This window comes from Cetorhinus maximus, chromosome 9 (genome assembly GCF_964194155.1).
Source record: "Cetorhinus maximus chromosome 9, sCetMax3.hap1.1, whole genome shotgun sequence".
Lineage (NCBI taxonomy): Eukaryota > Metazoa > Chordata > Chondrichthyes > Lamniformes > Cetorhinidae > Cetorhinus > Cetorhinus maximus.
This window is the reverse complement of record NC_135887.1, coordinates 78,448,196-78,469,373: the sequence shown is the minus strand read 5'-3', so window position 1 is coordinate 78,469,373 and position 21,178 is coordinate 78,448,196. Positions and strand designations below refer to the sequence as shown.

Below are 21,178 nucleotides of genomic sequence, written 5' to 3'. Positions count from 1 at the left end.
TGGTTGAAATCATTGGATCTCTAACAGTAGGATCAGTGACTGCATTGATGAATCTGATAGCACAATGCTGTAAATTTCATTTATGTTTTACACAGCGGTAACAGGAGGAAGCATTCCCCCACCCCCACACCACCCCCGTCCACTTGCACGGGTTGATGGGAATTGCCTTCTATGGCTGGTGGGGAGAGTGCCAAGTTTCTCCTGGATCATTTAATTCAGTAATGTAGATTTACAGAATACTGTTCAATTCTATCCCTTTGGGGCCTACCAAGCAGTTTATTTGGCAAAGGTGAACTGTGGTGAGGTTTGTGGTGCTTGATTGCATAACCTGTCTTGGCACTGCTTCTGATTTCTGACTCTTGCTGCCTCCCATTTTTCCCTCTCCAGCTCTCAGTACATGGAGTCTGTCTCTCCTTCCACTTGTTTTTTTGAAGCGTGTGTGTGTGTGTGTGTGTGTGTATGTGTCTGTGTGAGAGTGTGTGTGTGTGTGTGTGTATGTGTCTGTGTGAGAGTGTGTGTGTGTGTGTTTCTGTGAGTGAGAATGTGTGTGTGTGTGCCTGTGTTAGAGTGTGTGTGGGGTGTGTGTGTGATTTTGTGGGGGTGTGTGTGGGGGTGTGGTGAGTGTGTAAGTGTGTGTGGATGTGTTTGTGGGGTGTGTGTATGTGTGACTGAGTGTGTGTGTGTGTGTGTGTGTGTGTTTATGTGTGTGTGCCTGTGTGAGAGTGTGTGTGGGGTGTGTGTGTGTGTCTGTGTGAGAGTGTGTGTGGGGGGGGTGTGTGTGTGTGTCTGTGTGAGAGTGTGTGTGGGGTGTGTGTGTGATTTTGTGTGTGTGTGTGTGGGGGGGTGTGGTGAGTGTGTAAGTGTGTGTGGATGTGTTTGTGGGGTGTGTGTATGTGTGACTGAGAGTGTATGTGTGTATGTTTGTGTGAGAATGTGTGTGTGTGTGCCAGAGAGAATGTGTGGGTGTGTGTGGAGGAGGGGGAGGTGTGTTTTTGCGTGTGTGTGTGGGGGGATGTGAGTATGTGTGTCTGAGAGAGTGTGTGTGTGACTGCATATGTGTGTGTGCATATGAGGGAGTGTGTGTGTGAGACGGTGTGTGTGGGGATGTGTGTAAGAGAAAGCGTGAGTGTGTGTGCGTGTGTGAGAGTGCGTGTGTATGTGGGGGGGTGGTGGTGAGTGTAAGTGTGTGCGTGAGAACGTGTGTGTCTGCATGAGAGAGAGTGTGGGTGTGTGTTGGGGGGGAGGCGTGTGTGTGTGTGTTGGGGGGAATGTGAGTATGTGTGTGTGAGAGAGTGTATGTGGGGGTGTGTGTGAGAGAGAAAGTATGTGTGTGTGTGCGTGCACGTGTGTGTGTTTGTGTGAATGTGTGTTAGGATGTGTGTGTGTGTGTATGGGGTGTGAGTATGTGTGTGTGAGTGTGTGTGAGAAAGAGTGTGTGTGTGTGAGAGAGTGTGTGTGTGTGTTTGTGTGTGTGTGAGAGTGGGCATGCGTGAATGAGTGTGCGTATGTGTGTGTTTGTGTGCCTGTGTATGTTTGTGTGTGTGAATGTGAGTGTGTGGGGGGGTGCAGTGTGAGAGTGTGTGTGAATATGAGTGTGTGTGTGGGTGTGTGGGTGAGCGTGTGTGTGAGCGTGTGTGTGAGAGAGAATGTGTGTGTGTGTGTGTCTGTGTGTGAGAGTGTGTCTACGTGTGTGTGTATGTGTGAGAGAGTGTGTGTTTGTGAGAGAGAGTGAATGTGTGTTTATGCGTAAGATAGAGAGTGTGTGTGTGTAAAAGATTTTGTGTGTGTGTGTGAGAGAAAGTGTGTGTGTGAGTGTGTGTGTGTATATATGTGTGTGTGTGCATGAGTGGGTGTATGTGGGTGAGTGAGTGTATGTGAGTGTGTGTGTATGTGTGAGTGTGAGTGTGTGGGTGTGTTTGTGTAAGTGAGTGTGTGTGTATGTGTGAATGTGTGTGTGAGACACTTTCTCTCCTTAGTGCCTCGCAAATTCTGTTTCTCTAATAAAAACAGAAATGTCAACTAGTGAGTGAATGATGGGTTAATGTTTTCAGCAGTGACCCTTCATTAGATTGCACTGTATCTCCACTCTCTTGCTCTTTCATTTTCTCCCTCTCACTCTGCCATGGTGTCTTTTTCTTTAATGAGTGCTATCTCCCCTGTTGATAATAATATGCTGTCTCATTTTTATTGTTAGCCAGGCTTCTCCCTTGGTCAGATCCTATGATGTCTCCAAAATCCCCTCATGCAGCCAATGAGTGTAAAATCCAATCCTGTGCGTGCAGCAGAGAGTGGTATTCCGTGTCCGGCATGGCTGCTTGTTCAGCGGCTGCTTCTCAAATACTTTGTTTTTGTTTAAACCTTGGAATTAGGCCAGGGACTGAATGGCTTCAAGTTTCACCAACACTTGCAGAGGCATCCAGGAATTAAAGCTCGAGCAAAGAAGATGAACAGAGGGACAAAAGCGAACTGTAGAAAACTGACATGACTGCACTTGATCACACTGTACGTTCCCAAGCCAAACTCTGCAGCTACTGCTGAAACACTTTCCCTGGGTTCCTGAATCTTTAGTATCTCCCTGATTCTTATCCAGCTGATTTAGGAGATTCTCTTGGACTCCTCCCGAGGTGTGGTTCCCACAGTCAGGGTGCCTTCTCTTGAAAGCCTAAAGATTGAACAGCGCCTAAAAAACAATGGGTACCAGGCAGTCCAATTTCTGTTACCCTAAACCAGCTTAGGTTTTACAAGTAACTGCGCACTCGAATTGCCAGGAGTGACTGCCCAGGAACTCTCTACTCCAAGCTTCTTGTTAAGGATTGGCAGATTGCAAGGGACGTTTTTCATTCTTCAAACGATCAGTTCCTTTTTGTTTGTTTTTAAATAAATGTCACAATATAACACAAGGGCTTTCGTTTTCTTCACATGCTGCTGGGAGCCCTGGGACTTTAATCAGTCAAGCATACTTTCCAAGAAGTGGGTTGGAATGTGTGAATCAGGATCTGTGCTTCATGCCTAATACCAACCAACAGACTGCATCACAATGGGCTGAATGGCCTCTTTCTGAGCTGTAAGTTCCTGGGATCACTCGCAGCCCGGTGTCACACTGCCTTCTGACTGCCAGCCACACCAGGGAAGCGAAATCAGTGGAAGCTTATCTGCCACTGAGTCGGAGGGTCAGGGATTCAAGTCCCCACTCCGGAGATTTGAGTACGATATCCAGCCTGACACTCCTGTCCTGTGGGAACGCCATCATCTTTAGATGAGAGGTTAAACGAAGGCCTCCTTAAAGCCAGGCCACTCTCAGATGGACATAATAGATCCCATGGTACTAACTCAGAGAAGAGTCTTAAAGCTCTCCTTGGTGCCCTGACCAATATTTATCCCTCAACTAACATCAACAAAAAACTCCAGATTAAATGGTCATTCTCTCATTGCTGTTTGTGAGACCTTGCTGTGTATAACTCGACCGTGACATCATCTGCATAAAAAAAGTGACTGGCCTTCTGAAAGTATTTCATTGATTGTAAAGTGATTTGGGTCTTGAGGCTATGAATTGCTCTATATAAATGCACATTCTTTATCTTGTTCCCCCCGGCAGCGGGGACCCATTTTATCATTTTTACTGTTTTCACTTACGCTCATGTCTGATGGGATGTGGCACTGGCTGGTACAGAGCAACACAGGGGAACCTGGTATAACCCATCTGTCCAGCAAAGTAAAAGTGCTACAAATGGATGAGAGAGTGAGAAAGAATAAGGGAGAGAGAGATTGAAAGGAAGAGAATGAAGTTTATCCTACAATTAGTCCAAAAGTCCTCTAACCCTTACAATGTAAGGTTCAGGCATGCACCACGACCATTGCTGTTAATGCTGATTCCCTCTCGTTGTTGGTACTTGCATAGTTGCATCCTTATTGACATCACTTCTCTTTGGTACAGCTACTTTGATTTTGAGTTCAGTCAGTTTTTTCCATTCTGGATCCTGACTTTTCATCTCACATGCTCATCTGTGAACTTAGGAATCAATTAGTTTTCAATAACAAATTTCACTTACTAGGTCCCACCAGAATTGTATACAGAATTGATTGCAGGAATCACTGACCATTTCTTCTAAGGTGTTGATAAGTGAATGTTGCATATTAAAGGAGAGCCCCTGTTACATTCTCCACCAATTTGACCCCTCCCCCACCCCCCAATTATAGTAAGGGAAAGCAGTCCTGTGATCCAGTCATGGCTGGGAGGCTAGAGGTGATGCTGGAGCTGTGCCAATGCACGTTCTGTGCCGCTGCAAATTCTTGGTAAGCTGGCCCCACTTTCTTCCAATCCTATTCACCCATGACGAGTTCTTTAATAGCTGGATCGCTGGATCAGCGCAAAGTGCCACATAGAATTAGTGGGAGTGTGCACGGGAGCGGTGTGTTTCCAAAAGGCTGCACTAAATATTCAAGGCAATGAGTTTGATTTGCAACCTTTGACCCTGACAACCAAGGAACTGCCACGCTTGTATGTTTGCTTTGAACACTAATTTTCCTTTTAATATACTGCTCTTGTTCATGTCTGCTTTCTACTTTTACTTATATATTTCTATTTTCTGTTTTTTCCTCTCTAAACTTCTCTTTGTACATTGCATTTGCTTTCCTTTTAAATGCTTACCTTTTTCTGGACTGCAGCTCCAACATTAAAGAAACTCAACAGCATCCAGGACAAAGCAGCCCGCTTGATTGGCACCCCATCCACCACCTTCAACATTCACTCCCTTCACCATTGACGCACAGTACCATCTACAAGATGCACTGCAGTAACTTACCAAGGCTCCTTCGACAGCACCTTCCAAACCTGCAACCTGTACAACCTAGAAGGACAAGGGAGCACCACCATCTTCACATTCCCCTCCAAGCCACTCACTATCCTAACTTGGAACTATGTCACCATTCCTTCACTGTTGTTGGGTCAAAATCCTAGAACTCCCTTCCTAACAGCACAGTGGGTGTACCTACACCACATGGACTGCAGCAGCTCAAGAAGGAGGCTCACCTCCACAAGGGTAATTAGGGATGGGCAACAAATGCTGGCCCAGCCAGCGACGCCTACATCCCGCGAAAGAATGTTTCAAAATCATTTGCTTGCGCAGCAACAATGGCTGGATGTCAACATAATTCATTTATGCTGGGCTGCTTCGGAACCTATTAAGAGGTGTGACAAATTCCTATAAAAATGCCAGTTCTTCTTCCTAACACTCATTAGCTCCTCCTACACTGAGGCAAGTGGAAATGTCTCTAAAATGGACTTAATGGGACTTACTTGGTAGGATTGGCTTTTAGCTTAAATGATAAATTATTTATTTTGGTTATTTGTCGCAATGCGGCCACACTGATGTGGCCTACAATGTAAATACAGGCTGATAGGAAATTTTCATGGTGTTCCTCTGCAGAAATTATTCAAATGACCCAAAGTGCCTCATGCCACTAATTTTGTACAATGGGTTTCAAGCCTCCATTCTAATAGTGCTTCTCACTCCAGGCAGCAGTATTATAAACCATCCAGAAATACCTCCAAAGACCAGAGACCAGTAACACTAAATCAGAATTGAAGCCCAACAGCTTATAGTGATCAGTAATCAGAATCAACACCACTTGTTCCGCTTGAACTCTTTAAAAAAAAATTATTGCTGTAATATTTTATGTTTGGAGTGTTTATGGTGACAATTAGAAGCGCTTTCTTCTTTCCCTGTAAGAGCCCTGTTTGCTTTATTAAACAAGGTTCGTGGAGGAGATGATAAAGTTCTTCAGCAAATTGAGATGGGAGAAAAGAGGTTTGAAGGGCACTTTGAAATGAGGTGGTCGATTCAGTTAAGTGAGCCTATTCTCTTTGAATCATATAAGGGATTTAAGGTGGAGGGAACATTCAAAGTGAAGAAATAGGTAAGAACGTAGAAGGCCAAGCTGCTCTTTGAGAATGCACAGTCAATGCACTGTTTCTTGGATCCTTTCAAAAAGGAACTGGACAGATTGCCATTGAGGGAAGGGGCAGAGAAGCTATACATTTTAATGAAGAGTATCCTGATGATCGGAGAGTTTAGGTGGAGAGTGCATGTTGACAGCATACTTGGATCATGCTGGGTATATTTACCCAGATTTTAGCTCAAGAAGTGAGTTCTGTGCATGGGGCCTGTTGTGAGGTCGGGATACCTGGAAGAATGGGCAGCCTGATTGACAGGCTGGAGGCCATTGGACAGGAGCCCTGCTTGACAAGAGTGTGGCCTATGAGAGCAGGTGGAAGAATGATATCGTGGAGTTGATGCCTGATCGGGAAATGGAAGGGGGGGAGTGTGGGGGAGTGGGTTGTCCCAATCACTGAGGAGGTTTCCCAATCAGAGAGGGGGTTCTGAGTTGCATGAGATAGGTCCCATGGTGGTGGGGATGGGGGTCAAATGTTGGTCATGGAGGTACAATTGGTGTCAGTATAAGTCCAGTGATAGTGGGGGGTCCTGATGGTGAGCAGGGGGAGGAGCAGATGGTGGTCCGAGAAGGTAGATGATGGTTGGGGCGATGGGCTATGATGGCGGTGCAGGTGGTCCAATGGGTGTTGGAAGATGTCCGACGGTGGTTAGGGTGGGATCCAATGATGTGTTGGGGGAGCAGATAGGTCGCAGTGGGGAGATATGTGGGGTAGTTGGTTGTGCTTAGAGGAAACGCTCATGCTCCCACTGGCCCACAGGCAGTGCTATAACGATTCTCATTTTATGGATTCATTCATTCTCACAGCCTTGCCCCTACTGCGTTTCCCGAGGCTGGTGAAGCCCAGCGAAGCACAGCTGACATGGGCTTAAAAATAGCATGACTGTTAAAATGAATGCAGGGAGACTCATTACAATATTTAAATGAGAAACCCTGCTTCCCACAAGCAGATTGGTTGCTCGTCCTGCTCCCGTTAAAATCAAAAGTGTGTGGGTTCAAGTCAGGTTGAATTCCTGCTCCAGATATTTTGCATTTTACCCTCTTGACACAATTCCAGCCCACCAATCTTTAGGAGTCAAGATTCAGCCAACTGTCTTGACAAATTTGACTTAATGAGTCCTACTTTGTAGAATTGGCTTATAGTTCAGTTAAGTGATAAATGATTTATTTGGAGATTTTATTATTTGTTGTGGTGTGGTGATACAAATGAGGCCACATTATTATATAACTTCTAGTGAGATTGAAACGTTTCTGAATATTATCTGCTCCTCATCCTATCAGATCTTGTCCTAGGCATGAATCCTAATTTGATCTGGTTTAAAGCTAACTTTCCCTCCAATATTTCATGGATTCTATATGGGCAGGGGAATGTGACTAAGTTGCTAGCTCTTTCAGGTAAATAGTAATTTTCTTTATTAATTCACAGGATGTGGGCGTCACTGGCAAGGCCAACATTTATTGCCCATTCCTAATGGCCCTTGATAAAGTGGTGGTGAATCACCTTCTTGAATACATCTAAGTGGCTTGCCAGGTCATTTCAGAGGGCGATTAAGAGTCAGCTATGTCACGACCATGTAAAAGGCGTTTCCTCGAAGTGGTCTGTGAGTTAAGGATTTGTGTGTGTGCATGTAGTCCCCTTTTAATTTATGAGTGATTCAATTTTAAAATAACCCAGCAGTCAAACTTTATTTTTAAACAAGATAAAGGTTAGTTTATTGCAAAACTACTGCTGAAAGTTACTTAAGTAAAAGAAGTAAAGTTATTAACTGAAATACAAATACAAAGACTAAAATGCAGATAAGGATAAAATATACTTATTAAGATGAAATTCAGTTCAGTGCTTTAAGATATTGTTGCAGGCTTGTAGCTTGTAGTTGAAGTGTTGGTTATCTGGAGTGATAGATTGTGTTCAGCAGCTGCAATGTCTTCTGTAGTCAATCAGTTAGTGTTTGCCTTTTCAGGTGGACTCAGAAGGTACAGCAGCTTTTGAAAAGCAAAGGTCCCTTTTCCTTACTGGTTCTGCTGGCATAACACTTGAATACTGCCTGAATTCCTTTTCAGCAGAACAGTGGTGATTTCTGGATAACTTCCCCTGTAACTCCTGGTGGCAGAGAGAATCCGAGCTCTCACATGCTGATCACAGCTAGTTCAGCTGAGAGCTGTGGACTAGAACTGATTTCCTGAGGTCTTCTGGGTTCTCTGCACAAAATGGCCATTCTCAACCAGACTTTATACTGTTCAAAACTCAAAATGGTTGCTTTCCCAAACTGGTAAATCATACTTCCACATTAGGCATTGGGTTAGCCCAGGTCTGGGGCATAGTCCCATCCATTGTCTTTTAGCCAAGGTAATTAACCTTTTAAATGTCTCAGCCATTACTTAAATGATTCTCATTCTTCCACGATTGGTGAGATGGGTAAGAGTTATTTGCACCTCCAGGGAAGCCATTGTCAATGAGTTTCTGTTTGTCCTTGTGGAAACACACATTGAATTTCAAACGCCTTCACATGTCTGGATATGAATACTTGCAATCCACTTGGAGCCTTCTAGATGCTTGACCACGCGGTAAAATAAAAAGTCAGATGACTTTTGGCTGTCATCTTTAAGACTTCTTGTGTCCATTTAAAAGGTAGATTAACTTTTTTGCAAGACCTATAATATTACAGCTACGCATTCATGATGGCCACATTTGTTGTAGCTCTGGAGTCACATACACGCCAGACCGGGTAAGGCAGATTTCCTCCCCTAAAGAAATATAGTGAATCATATGGGTTTTTATGACAATCCTTAAATTTTATGGTCACCATTATTGCTACTGGCTTTTTATTCCAGATTTATTTAATTAACAAATTTAAATCCCCCAGCTACCAAAGTGGGATTATGAAGTTGTGTATCCATACCATTAGTCCAGGCATCTGGATTAATGGCCTAGTAGCATAACTACTATGCAGCTGAACCCCTCATTTGGGGTGTATGGTATAGATTGATGAGCTGAATAGCCTCCTTCTTTGTTGTAAAATTGTGTGATTGGCTCCAACATAAGCGAAGGCCACTGATTCCTGTGCTTTGTTCCTACCCTGAGAAAATACTACATCTGGATCTGCCAAGTTTACAGCCTTCTTCCTTCCTGAATGGGTGGCCAGTGTAGTCTGTTCTGTTGTTGACAGCCATGCTGAAAGATTGATGATCCCGATGTAATCATTGCATGTTTATTAAATGATGACCAACAAGTAATCCTATCAGTAATTTTCATATAGGTTTATCTGTATATAATGGGGTTTAACAGAGAATTAAGCATGATAATAGTGACACTAGCATGATGTATGAAATTGACTGCATAGAGCTCATGTATCTGAACGATTTTGCAGATTATTCTCTTGTAAGACATGTTCAGTACATGCAACTTTGATGCTGGTGCTGCATTAGTTCATATGTCATCAGCTTGCTAGCTCTTGGCCTTTACACAGCTGAATCCAGCTCTCATACCTTTGTCGGGTCCTCAATGGGAAAGGGAGTGACCGGCGAGGCGGAGGGAGCAATGGATCCGGTGGGTGGATGGGGAGGCTCCGTAAACACGCAAACTGGAGGAACAGCACCTCATCTTCCGGCTAGGCACTTTACAGCCTTCCGGACTGAATATTGAGTTCAACAGTTTTAGATCATGAACTCTCTCCTCCATTCCCACCCCCTTTCCGATCCCCCCCTTTTTTTCCAATAATTTATATAGATTTTTCTTTTCCCATCTATTTCCATTATTTTTAAATGTATTTCCATCCATTGTTTTATCTCCAACTTTTAGCCTATTTCGATCCCTTCCCCCCACCCCACCCCCACTAGGGCTATCTGTACCTTAATACCATATTCCTTAGATAATATCATCAGCTTCAACACCTCTTTGTCCTTTTGTCTATGACATCTTTTGGCTATCTCCACCTATCACTGGCCCTCTATCCAGCTCTACCTGTCCCCCCCCCCTCCCCCCCTTAAACCAGCTTATATTTCACCTCTCTTCTATTTTTCCTTAGTTCTGTTGAAGAGTCAAACGGACTCGAAACGTTAACTGTGTTCCTCTCCGCAGATGCTGTCAGACCTGATGAATTTTTCTAGGTGTTTTTGTTTTTGTTCTCTTACCCCAGTGCCAGACTGGGTTTGTGGAGGTGGTGTCGTGGTGCTGGAGGGGCGGGGGCGGTGATAGCAAAATTGGTCTTGGGCAATACGATTGAGTATCCTTTACCCGAAACCCTTGAGGCCGATTGCATTTCAGATTTCGGTTTTTGGAGACCGCATATAAACTTACATTACAATAGCCTAAGCCTAGGCTAGCTATAGCCTAAAGTAAGTGAAATGGTAAGAAATGCAAGATCACTGAATAATAAAAACAGAGTACCTGTAATAAGTTTCTTTTTGACATGTTTAGCACCAAACTAACAAGGTAAACAGTGCAGCCAAACAACTAAAGGCCGATAAGGTTAAAAAAAATGCGGTTTTTGGATGTGTTCGGTTTTTCAATTTATGGATAAAGGATACACGGTCTGTAGTGATAACAGATCAACAGCCTGTTTTACACTCTGCTTGACTTTTTTGCCTATCACCAAGGCCAAAGTGTCTCCAGCTCCTGTGAACCTGCCACCCAGTACAGAAGTGCCAGAGTTAGCAGGGTAAATGCTGTCAAGCAGGTAATGAATGGCAGTCTCCTGGAATCTAAGCAGGACCATAGAATCACAGACTAATTACAGCACAGAAGGAGGCCATTTGGCCCATTGCATCCACCCCGGCTCTCTGGAAGAACAATTCAACAAGTTCCACTCCCCCACCACTTCCCCATGGGGCACTGCAGACTTCTTGCTTCAGACAATTATTCAATTCTCCTTCGAAGGCTTCCATTGAATCTGGCCTCCACCACACTCTCAGACAGTGCACTCCAGGTCCTGATCACGCAACGCATAAAAAAAGTTTTTCCTCATGTCATTGTTGCTTCTTTAGCCAACCACCTTAAAATAACCTGTATAAAATCTGCTCTAAATTAAGTTTAAAAGCACATTTTATTAAAATGTAGGAGGCAAAAGAGAGACTCCCCTAAAGGCTCAGAGAATTTATCCAGAGCTATAAATGCTTGGGGCAGAATTTTACATCCCGTGGGGGGGGCACATGCCTGACCTGATTGGGAGTAAAATAGTGTACAATGACATGAAGCAAGCTTCCCGACATCATCGCGCACTCGCGAAAGATTTCGGTCGGCAGGCACGTGTGAAAGTCGGCAGTGCGCCCACCAACAATTAAGAGGCCTATTAAGGCCATTAATCATTTCATTTGATCCTATTTTTCGCTGCCCGTCAAACCCTATGGTTGGCAGGCGGGCGAATAGGCCAGGCGGCATTTGCATTTTTGAGGAAAGTTCGTCCACGGGCAGGATGAGATTTTTAAAAAAATTTTGAAAACTCATTTTTATCATGTCCCTGTTCGTGTGACTGGGTCACGTGTGGGGACATGTTTATTTCATTTGTAAAATTTGTATTTGTGTATTTAAAATTCTGCAGCTCCCTAAGGCAGCTCTGTGCCTTCAAGCAGCATTCAGTGTGCGCTCCCCCGTGCATGCGCAGAGTTCAGCATTCACACTTCTCCCGCCCCCCCTTCCCCGCCCCCCCACCCACCACCCTAGCAGCACTGAGACTCTCAGCGCACGTTTCACACTGGCTGGCCGTTAATTGGTCAGCCAGCATGAAATCGTGGACAGAGCCCAATCACAGGCGGCGATCTGTTTTGCGGCTGTTCCCGGGCCCGCCCACCGTGCTCGCCCGACAAAGGGAAAACCCTGCCCTAGGTGTCAGCCGCAGTAAAGAGTGTGACATTCCTGCCACTGGGTAAGAAGGTTCTGGCTTTATGTCCTACTCCAGTGGTGTGAGCACAAAATATCGACGCTCCAATGCAGTCGAACAGCCTGATGGCAATTGCCATCCAGATGAAGACCGAGCGTTAGGCTGGGTTATTTGAGGATGATTGATACCTGTGAAATATTATCCCGGAATGAGTTAGCATCTGGAGGAGGGGAGCAAATTAACAGCAAAGGAGAAAGATGGTTTAAAAAAGAAAAATTGGTAGAAGTAAAACTAAATAAATCCTGGGGAGTTTTTATTGTTTCTGGAATGTTTCCTTTTATTCTTTTTACCTCATCATTTCCTCTCACTGTTCGCATCTCATTCCATGAAAACTGCAGCAATTGCTGAGGTTCTGACACTGCGTCAAATTCAGGAGGGTCCCGAGACCTCCTTTAGAGGTCATTCCCTTTAAGAGGCTGCAGTCATGATATAAGTAAGATTTGGTATGGGTTCTGTGCATTAGGACATGAAGCCTGTACAGTATTTCTACAGTCACATACATTAGGGAGTAAGCGTCTTGATGAATTATTCTATATGGTTACCCACATTAGAATGTGGGGGCTGTAAGAATTCTGTACAATAAAATATTCAGTCTGTATTAGATCTGTACAGGATTGCATACCTTAAAACATGGTGTCTGTATGGAATCTGTAGTCATATATACTTTGGCAAGGGGCTGTCAAAATTCTGACCAAAATTCTGTACATTAAGGTATTAAGTCAGTATGGGGAGTTCAGTGCAGTTACCTACATTACTTTAGTTTTAAAAGATAATGCACCATTATCTGCATGGGTTCTGTATGCAGCTCATCTGACTATCTACAGTATGACATGCCTTTAAGAATGGCTTCTGGCCGTGTTGACAGCTTCCATTTATTTTATCTGGAAACACAAGTAACCTGCGGTGATTCATTCCTGCTCTGCTCATTTTCTTGTGATTACATTTAGTCACGGAAGCAGGCGGAGCTTAACTGTAAAGCACTGGCAGCCTCTGCCTGACTCTTTTGGGAAACCAGATGGTCGGTGCCACATGCAATTCATGTCAGGACTAGTTAAACCAGAGCTCTTGCAGGATCTCTCCTGAAACACTGCCGTTGGTTTTGAACTTGCAGCAGCTTCCAGCTGCCACTACAACATAGGGGAAAGGAGAGAGGGAAGATTTGCTGATCATGGGTGTCTGTGCTCAAGAGATTTACGATTGATGCCATTTCTGACTCTGTAAATTCTTGGTAAGATCAGGTTACTGAACAACAGAAAACGAAGATAAATTCCAGCAAACTTCATCTGTGAAATGATCCATTGGTAAAGCTGTGTGTATATACACATACAGACACAAGTACAAGCTATTCCAATCTAATTACATGCCAACTAAATCTTATCGACAGTGCAGTACAATTCTCCACAAACGTGCAAGCACAGACATACATACATATCACACACAGAGACATACACACTCAGACATACATACTCACATACAGAGACATACACACACAAACATACATACATACTCACACTCAGACATACATACTCACACACTCAGACATACAGACACAGACATACATAAACTCACACAGAGACCTACACATGCACAGTGATATACACTCAGACATAACATACATACACAAACAGACATACATACAGGAATACATACATACTCACCCACAGAGACATGAACACAAAGACATACATACATACTCACATGTAGAGGCACACACAGACATACATACTCAGACACACACATGTAGACATGCATACTCGCAGACATACATACGTGCACAGACATACATCCTGTTATGGACAAGGTCAGGAGAGAACTGAAACCCTTGTCCTTTTCCCTCACTGTCCATAATCAGTGTGCTTTTGGACGGAAAGGTAGTTATGTTTCACAACCCCGAGGGTGTGGTCAATTTTTAAATAATCAGCAGCAAACTTTTGTGGGTTTAAATAAAGAGGATTATTTATTCACGTGTTCACCCTGAAAATCTAAACACTACATTACTCACACACATGCACGCATACACACAAACACACACACACTCGAGAAAGACACAGTTCAAGAGGATAGTGCATTTTAATAAGTTGTAAACAAAATAATAGCTCACAGTTCATGTATTCGGGTCATCGTAGGAAAAACCAGTTGTTGGGGGCCTGTTAAAGGAGGTATTTTCACTTCGAATGGGTAGTTTAGGAGGTTCCAATAGTTGGAGTCATTTATCAGGATTATAGAAGGATTTCCCCAAAGAGAGGGATGCTCAGCAGGTTGTGAAGTTTGTCACTTGTAATTCTTCTTAGCAGGAGATCAAGTCTCTGTACTGGAGGCTTTTTGAAAAGGAATGGCTGGGAGACTTTTTAAGATGTTACTGTCTCCATGTTTTTAAAGCCATAGATCTTACTACCTTTTTCTGGAGCTGCTTCTTTACTGTGTTTTCTACAGACTGCCCAGTTTTCTTTGGCTCTTGCAATAAAATAATTTGTGATGTGAAGTTGATTTTGATCACAAGATCAACCCAGAGTGGTTTGGAAGTCTGAAGCTATTGCTGCACAATGGGAGATAGATGATGGTCATTCATACCTACTTGTGATTAACTAGTTTCTGCATCTCTCTGTTAAATATCGAGCTTGGAGACAGTGTAACTTGGAATCTATAGATTTTGAGTTTCAGTAAATCACAAACAATGGCAGGTGTAAATCCCACAGCTGGGTTTCGTCTCGGTATGTCCAGTCAAGGGGGAGGCCTCTGCCCATGGTTATTCAATCAGGAACTTTCCGGAGACTTGAGGCAGAAATTGCAAAAGCCACCTGACCTTCATCAGCCATCTTAACAGTCTTGTTAATGTACATATACTTGTGCACAAACTCTCTTATAAGCATATATATACTCATATACAGTTATACACAAGTACATATGTACATACACACATAAGTATACACCCAGAGAAATACATAAACTCAGATGTACATACACACTCACATACACAAACATGCATACAGGCATATACACATGTATATATGCATAAATACAACAAATACATACATGTACACAGACAGAAATACACATACAGACATACATATGTATACACAGAAATACAGGCATACATGCAGACATACATATACAAGCACAGAAATATAGACATACACATACACAGATATATGCACATTCAGACATGCATACACACTCATACATACAGAGATGTGGAAACACACACAAACCCACATACACATAAACATGTATAGAGATACACACACAGACATACATACACACAAATACACACATGCACGCACACATACAATATACATAGATATTAGCCCAAGTGCACCTACTCACAGTTGCCCATGCACTTATGCTTACACATGGTTATCCACATACATGCACATGTGTACAGCAACACACAAGCACATACATACACACACAAAGATGCATACATAAAAACATACAAATATATGCACATACAAACACGCATGCATTCAGATCCATTGGCACTTTCACATACATATGGATATGCACAAATACCTACATAAGTACACACACACAAACACACACAGTCTCATACACAAATACACACTGCTCAAACATTTAAGGATGCAGCAATTTGCTGATATAGGATAAAACACTCAGCAATAACTTCCTGCCCAGCATACTCTACCAAAGTTTGATCCCTTACCAAGGCAACAGTCGAGCTACATAACTAACCTCCGAGCTATATAACTAACCTCCATGTTCAGGGCTAAAGAGAGGAAAAAACAGTCAGGGGACCTGCTGATGATTGCTATCCAGTGACCCCTACTGGATGAGTGCTGATGTCGATATGTCAACTGAGGGGACTGGACGAAGCTCAACTGTAGTGGCATCCATTAACAAATAGCCTACTAGCATTCTTGAAGCTCAAGTACGAAGATTGGCCACTTGGGTGAGGTATTAAAGGGCTTTAATGGAATCGTATGCAGTAAGTGTCAAGCATCCGTGCAGAGAGAAGAGAAAATTGAGGGGAGACAAAAAAAATCAAGTAGCTACTTTAGTATGTAAGGATTTTCTAACACATCATTTTTTTACAAAAAGAAGAACCAGATCCAGCAGTCAGGAATAATGTTTTTATACGGCGACTTTTATGAATCTCATATCCCAAAAGTATTTCACAGCCAATAAAGTACTTTTGAAGTGTAGGCACTGCTCTACAGGTAACACAGCAGAAAAAACGTACACAGCAAGGTCTCACAAACAGCAATGAAATAAATAACCAGATCATCAATTTGTTTGAGGATATATTCTGCCTAGAAAATTGGGAGAACTCCCCTGCTCTTCCTCCATTAGTGCTTCTATCCACCTGAGAAAGCAGATAAGGCCTTGGTTTGGCATCTCATGCAAAAGTGGGCACTTAAGATAGGGCAGCACTCCTTTAATGTTGCACAGAAGTGTCAGCTTGGATCATGTGGTCAAGTCTCCAAAATGGGTCTTGAATCCACAACCTTTTGACTGCCCAGTGAGAATGATACCAACTGAGTCAAGGGTGACCTCCTTTGTGCAACAGCCTGACACCAAATTCCACTTTGCACTTTGCAAGATGGGTTCCGGTGAAGAGTTCCTGTAGAGCAGCCACCCATGCAGACGTTCTCCTTCCAAATGACGCAGTTGCACCAACTCCCCTTTTCAAATTCTTGCGGAAAACAAAATTTTAAAACAGGAGGACCGAAGGCCAGTATCTGAAAAAAATGCGAAATTAGTTGACATTTAGTGTGAGTCCTCTGTCAAAACCCAAACCATCTCCAATTAGAATGCCAACCCCATTTTCTCTCCTCCCAGATCCTGGAGGACATGTTGAGGTATTTCTTTGTCGTTAGTAATACAGATGCAGCAGCTTGTGCACATCAGAAATCTGGGAGTAGAAAGAACTTCCATATATATATCCCTTCCAAAATACTTCACAGCTGATCAATTACTTGTTAAAGTACGGTTGCTGTTTCGAAACAAGGCAACCAGTTTAAGTACAGCAAAAACCCACAAGTAAGGGGTAAATAAGTTATTTGCTCTTTAAGGGATGAATGTTGGCCAAGAGACCAGGCAACCTCCCTGCTTTTCTTCAAAAAGTACCAAAGGATTTTTTGCACCGACTGGAACAGGCATGGCTACAAATCTGAAAGGAACCATCTCAAACGTGGAGCTCATTACCACAGGGAGTGGTTGAAATGAACCCTTTGTGGAGGGATTGAGATGAATAGCATAAATCCATTTAAGAAGAGGCTAGATAGGTAGAATGTGACTCTCTTATATTGATGCAACAATCATTGATTGTTATTGAGACTGGATTTAGATTCCAGATTTATTAATTGAATTTAAATTGCACTAGGTGCTATGGTGGGATTTGAATCCATGTCCTCAGTGTATAACCTGGGCCTCTGGGTTATCAGTCCAGTGACATTACCACTATGTCACCATATGCACCACCCTTGCAGCTATGTGAACAGTGTCTGGAGTGTGGCAGAACATCACAGGATTGAAAAGTCAAGTTCAGTGGTGTCTGGAAATGTTTAAGGATTGCCACCCTGGCACCTTCTCCAGATGTCTGTCTGTCTAACCCTCATCTGGTTTTATTTGGCCAATTTATGCCGAGTCTTTTTATCCCCCCCTCGGTCCCCAGCATGTAAGACGATGCAGCACAGTGATGTGCAATTTGGGTTTTTGCTGCTGGCTGCCCTAAACTGCAAGATTCTGATTCCTGCCAGCCTGCCACAGAATGGCATTGAACCACACTTGACACCACTGTGCATGGTTCACTGCCATCAAGAAAAGAGAAAGCTCAATTTGAGTGCATGACTTCTAGCTGACTGCAGTGTGGCATTAGGAGAGGACAAGATTGGCTCTGCCCATGTCTGGCAAGAAATGTTTCACAGCACAGGAGAGGAAGAAAGGGAAAATTGTCAACAAGTGCTGGTGGGGGACAGGGTGAGAGATTTGATAAAATGAGTGAAGGTCACTGCTTTTTCCCCCTGAAATGTGAGAAAGAATTGCAAAGTGTTTGGCTATGTTGATCGTCTATTGCTTGTAAGGGTCCAGCCTGGGATTAGGTTGCTCCTTTAATCTGTAATTGTTAGCAAGTGAATGGGTAATTACATGGGACTCTGCGCGATTGTGAATTGTTTGTTGGTCCAGTGTCGCTGGGTAATTGACTTTGAGAGAGAGGTGTACTCATGTGTGAGGCATATTGCATGACTTTTGTCACACCAGTGAATGGGAATAGAGGCGAGGGCAGCAATCATGAGGCCTCTCTTTGTGACCTTACAGGAGTTTACAAAGATGGCAAACAGAAATGGCAAGTATTTAAAGTGATTCAAATATGCAGCTTATTTTTGGTGCCTAGTGTTAACGTTCAAAAATGTCAAGCAACCCAAATTACAAAAAGATCCATTGGTTAATAATCTTACACGATTGCTGGAGACAACTTGTGAGATCTTAATAAAGGATAGCAATTACTGTTTAATAATTTGGTAAATGGTGAAATTAATCTCAAATGCTTTCTAAATACTGGTTATGTTGTCAAATAAGTTATAAGTACAGTGTCAGCCTATACATTAGCCGTATGTGGCTAATTGGAAATCCATATAGGGACAATTACTTTAATTTAATTTTAAAAATGAGCACCTTTGTTAGGCATGTGATCTCAATACCTACATTCATATGCTTTTTGCATTACATGCAACTGTTTTTTGATCATTGTAAGTACTTAACTTTCTTGGTTGCCAAATAATGGGGGACATTTGTTAAGTAAATATGCAAGCATTTCCTAGGCCCAACCTTCTTTAGCTGCTTCATTAATGCCCTTCTCCCCATCATAAGGTCAGAAGTGGGGACGGTCACTGATAATTGCACAATTTCAGTACTATTCTGACTCCTCAGGTACTGAAGCAGTCCGTGTCCATGTTCAGCAAGACCTGGACAACATTTCAGCTTGGGCTGATAAGTGGCAAGTAACATTTCCATCACACCAGTGCCAGGCAATAACCATTTCCCCTTGACATTCCATAGCATCACCATCACAGTATCACCATCAACATCCTGGGAGTTACCATTAATCAGAACCTGAACTGGACCAGCTATATAAATACTGTGGCCACAAGAGCAGGTCAAAGGCTGGAAATTCTTCAGTGAGTAACTCACCTCCTGACTCCCTAAAGCCTGTCCATTATCTACAAGGCATAAATCAGGAGTGTGGTGGAATACTCCCCACTTGGCTGGATGAGTGCAGCTACAGCAACACTAAAGAAGCTCAACAATGTCAGGCCAAAGCTGCCTGCTTAATTAGCATCCCATCTGCAATCTTAAACATTCACTCCCTCCACCACTGACACACAGTAGCAGCAGTGTGTGCCAGCTACGAGACGCACTGTAGGAACTCACCAAGGCTCCTTTGACAGCACCTTCCAAACCCATGACCACTACCACCTAAAAGGACAAGGGCAGGAGATGCTGGGAACACCACCCCCTGCACGTTCCCCTCTGAGTCACATACAATGGAAATATATCGCCATTCCTTCATCGTCTCTGGGTCAAAATCCTGGAACTCCCTCCTCAACAGCATTGTGGGTATGCCTCTGAACTGCAGCAGTTCAAGAAGGCAGCTCACCACCACCTTCTCAAGGGCAATTACGATGGGCAACAAATGCTGCATTTGCCAGCAACTCCCACATACCCTGACATTTTTTTAAAAGCGTGTGAAGTACATTTACCTGTATTGCGTGTAAGGTGTTTTCTACTGCAATCCGTGCATGTGCTACACCTGTATCTTGTCAGCAATTTCTATTGGACAACACTGGGTTAGTAATACACATAACTTGTGCAACAGTTTATCAAGTTATTAATAAGTGCTCCTGTCAGGGTTGTTATATATTGGGTTATTACTATGAAATGCTGGTTCTGGTGTATAATCTGTTACTACTGCCAAAAACACTATTGCAGTACAACTAGGGTTTTTTGGAGGGAGGTGCCAGTGTGTGTGAGACAGGAAGAAATCCATAGAAGCCCATCACCATGCTTAAGCCTCTGAATCAAGTGATTGTAAAACCCACACAGGCATCGTGTAAAGTTCACCCTCTGGGCTGAATGTAACGGCTGCAATGGTGGCCCAAAAACTACGTAACCAGCATTTAATACCAATAACTGGGACGTAGGGCTGAATTTCCCACAGCACACCTCAGAAGGGATTTTGGAAGCATTAATGAAAAGATACACACGGGTTGTTAGGATCCTGGTGGAAGCCAACTTTAGTTTGTGTTAGGGAAGGAAACAGTTAACTGTCAAGGGGTGTTTAAGTGAGTAATTGTAAGTTAACAAGCTGAGTACTTCACTGGTTGTGTATAAATAGGGGAAACAGGTGCGACAAGCCTGTGGAGTTTTATGTTATCAGAATAAAACTCTGTTTGCAGAAGTAAAGACTTGGACTGGGATTTTGTGCCTGCCAGCGTCAGCTGTGTTCGGACAATATGGCGTGATCACGAAGATGTGAAACCAGTTTGTGATTGTCCGCTCAGCCTGTCGATGACGGGCCATGTTTCCCACCGTCAGACGTCGGGAACCTCATTGTAATACATCAGCATGTCATTGTAGGCCAGTCTGCCGGAATCATCCCCTCCACTGCTGGATCGTCCGGCTGCTGGATCATCAGCAGGGAGTCACGCTGGTGTATAATACATCTTGACAACTGTGACATGCAGAATTTGGGACTTACCCACCAGGGCTTTGCTCACATCGTGGAAGGGTGAGAGCCGGCTAGGAGAGGAAGAGGCATCGGGAGAGTGAGGTTGGGAGTGGGGGTATGAACGTGTCAGGGTGAGGTGAGGTTGGGAGGGGTGAAATGAAGATGTTAGGGTGGGGTGAGGTTGGGAGGGGGGTAAATAAAGGTGTCAGGAGGGGAGGTTGGGAGAAAGGGAGGAAGAACGGGGGAGGAGGGCATAACGAGGGAGAAGATGGCAGCTGGGGAGGTAGGTGTAAGGGGGGGTGGAAGGTGCAAGGGAAGGAGTTCAGTGAGTGGAGGGTATCCAGGGGGAGCAAGGGGTGCGGAGAGGGGAGGGTGTTCGGGTGGAGGAAGGGGAGAGGGAGGGTGTTCGGGGGCAGGAAGGGGTGCGGAGACGGGAGGGTGTTCGGGGGGAGGAAGGGGGGCAGAGAGGGGAGGGTGCCCACAGGGAGGAAGGGGTGGGAGTAAGGCTGAAGGAAGAAGTAAGGCTGAAGGAAGGAGTCATGTGGGGGGGGACTAGGAGGAGGATGGGGGGAGTCCGGGGGGGTGGGGGGACTAGTGGGGGGTGGGGTGGTGCGGAGGGGGTTTGTGCACGGGAGGGGTCGGATAGGTCCATGTCTGCCTCCTG

At 43.9% G+C, this 21,178-nt stretch overlaps 1 protein-coding gene across 5 annotated transcripts in view; it reads left to right on the top strand.

Moving 5' to 3' along the window:
• LOC144684740 (potassium voltage-gated channel subfamily KQT member 1) overlaps nucleotides 1-21,178 on the top strand; it is a 767,141-nt gene that overhangs the window by 595,068 nt on the left and 150,895 nt on the right. The window lies entirely within an intron of this gene.